We start from the raw sequence: 2,372 nt of genomic DNA on the forward strand, positions 1-2,372 counted from the left end.
GTTATCTTAAAATACATAAAAGAATTCACACTGGAGAGAAACCCTATAAATGTGATCATTGTGGTAGGGCCTTTGCATATAAAAGTGTTCTTCAAAATCATGAAAGAAGCCATACTGGAGAGAAACCCTATCGATGTAATCAATGTGGTAAAGCCTTTGCACGAAATGGTGATCTTCAAATGCATGAAAAAACTCATACTGGAGAGAAACCATATAAATGTAATCAGTGTGCTAAAACCTTCACGCGAAACAGTGATCGTCAAATTCATGAAAGAAATCATACTGGAGAAAAACCTTATGAGTGTAATCAATGTGGTAAAGCTTTTGTAAGTAACAGTAAACTTCAAAAACATAAAAGAAGTCATACTGGAAAGAAACCTTATGAATGTAATCAATGTGGTAAAGCCTTTGCACGTAACAGTAATCTTCAAAAACATAAAAGAAGTCATACTGGAGAGGAACTGTATGCATGCAGTCAATGTGGTAAAGCTTTTGTATATAAGAATTACCTTCAAATGCATGAAAGAAGTCATATTGAAGAGAAACCTTTTCAATGTCATCAATGTGGTAAAGCCTTTACATGTAAGACTAATTTTCAAAAACATAAAAGAATCCATACTGTAGAGAAACGTTATGAATGTATTCAGTGTGGCAAAGCCTTTCTAAGTAACAGTAAACTTCAGAAACATAAAAGAAGCCATACTGGAGAGAAACCATATGCATGTAATCAATGTGGTAAAGCCTTTGCACAGAACAGTAATCTTCAGAGGCATGAAAGAACTCACACTGGAGAGAAACCCTATGCATGTAATCAATGTGGAAAAGCCTTTACACAGAAGAGTCATCTTCAAGAGCATGATAGAATTCATACTGGAGAGAAACCCTATGAATGTAATCTCTGTGGTGAAGCTTTTGCATATAAAAATGTTCTTCATCGGCATAAAAGAGGCCATACTAGGGAATAACCCTATGAATGTAATCAATGTGCTACATACTTTGCTCAGAACAGTGTTCTTTAGAAGCATGAAAGAATTTATAGTGGAGAGAAATCCTATGAAAGTAATCAGTGTGGTAAAGCCTTTACATGTAACTGTGATCTTCAGATATGTGAAATAAGTCATACTGGAGAGAAATTGTGAATGTAATTAATGTGGGAAAGCCTTTGCACAAAACAGTCATCTTTAGAGGCATGAGTATGGTCATCTTAGAAACCCCATGTATGTAATGAATACTGTAAAGCCTTTTCACAGAAGAGTTATCTTTTTAGTTATGAAAGAAATACTGGACAAAAACTCTATGAACATAATGTCATAAATAAAATTTAGCAACTTAATTTTTTTTTTCTAGAGATTTATTACATATACAGTGTTGTGCCTGCAGGTCAGAAGAGGACACCAGATCTCATTATAGATCATTGGGAGCCACCATGTGACTGCTGGGAATCGAACTCAGGGCCTCTGGGAGAGTAGTCTCAGAACCTCTGAGCCATCTCTTCAACCTATTTAGCAACTTTTAAAAGCATGAGGCAATTCATACTGGTTAAAAAAAAACATTAACCTTATGTGAGAGGTATATCCTCCACTCTACACGTATTTTGTCCACTGATCCTTCTCACTGGTGCTTCAGTAAGATTTGTACAAATGCTCACTCATTAAAATACTGTGTCCTGAAAACAAGTAACAGTATAGGAGCCTATCACTGAGGGCCTCTGAAAGTCTCTACCAAACCTTCAGCAGAGTACAGGTAATCATATGAAAGAAGGGGGAGTTAGATTTGGAGAGGACAGGAACTCCACAAGAACCAAATATATCTTGGCACAGGGGTCTTTATGAGAATATATCTCCAACCAAGGACCAGTGTGGATATAATCTAGAAACCCTGCTCGGATGTAGCCCATGGTAGCTCAGTATCCAAGTGGGTACCCTAGTAAGGGGAATAGGGACCATTTTTGACAAGAACTCAGTGGGTGCTTCTTTGACCCCTCTCCACTACCCAAGGGAGGAGCTTCCCTGCTAGGCCACAGAGGACTTTGCAGCCAGACCTGAAGATAACCTGATAAGCTAGGGTCAGAAGAAAGGGGAGGAGGTCCTTCCCTATCAGTGGACTCGGAAAGGGGTAGGGATAAGATGAGGGAGGAAGGGTGGGATAGGGCGAGAATGAGGGAGTGGGCTACAGCTGGGATACGTAGGTAATAAACGGTAACTAGTATTAAAAAAATAAAAATTTAATTAAAAAATACTGTCTCCTTTCAAATTGTAAATATGCTGTGTCCAAGAATACAGAAACAGGAATTGCTTTACCGATTGAAATTACTGCAATGAAAAATTCCAAGAAGTATTAGTGCTGTTCATCAAAACACTGATGGTTCCTAA

At 37.9% G+C, this 2,372-nt stretch overlaps 1 pseudogene; it reads left to right on the plus strand.

The window, feature by feature from the left end:
- The window catches only part of LOC129684582 (zinc finger protein 883-like), a 17,629-nt pseudogene extending 16,296 nt beyond the window's left edge, over positions 1 to 1,333 (plus strand).
- Positions 1,334 to 2,372: the final 1,039 nt, after the last annotated feature.

This window comes from Psammomys obesus, unplaced genomic scaffold, assembly GCF_907164565.1.
Source record: "Psammomys obesus unplaced genomic scaffold, mPsaObe1.curated_primary_1811, whole genome shotgun sequence".
In the NCBI taxonomy this organism is placed as follows: Eukaryota; Metazoa; Chordata; class Mammalia; order Rodentia; family Muridae; genus Psammomys; species Psammomys obesus.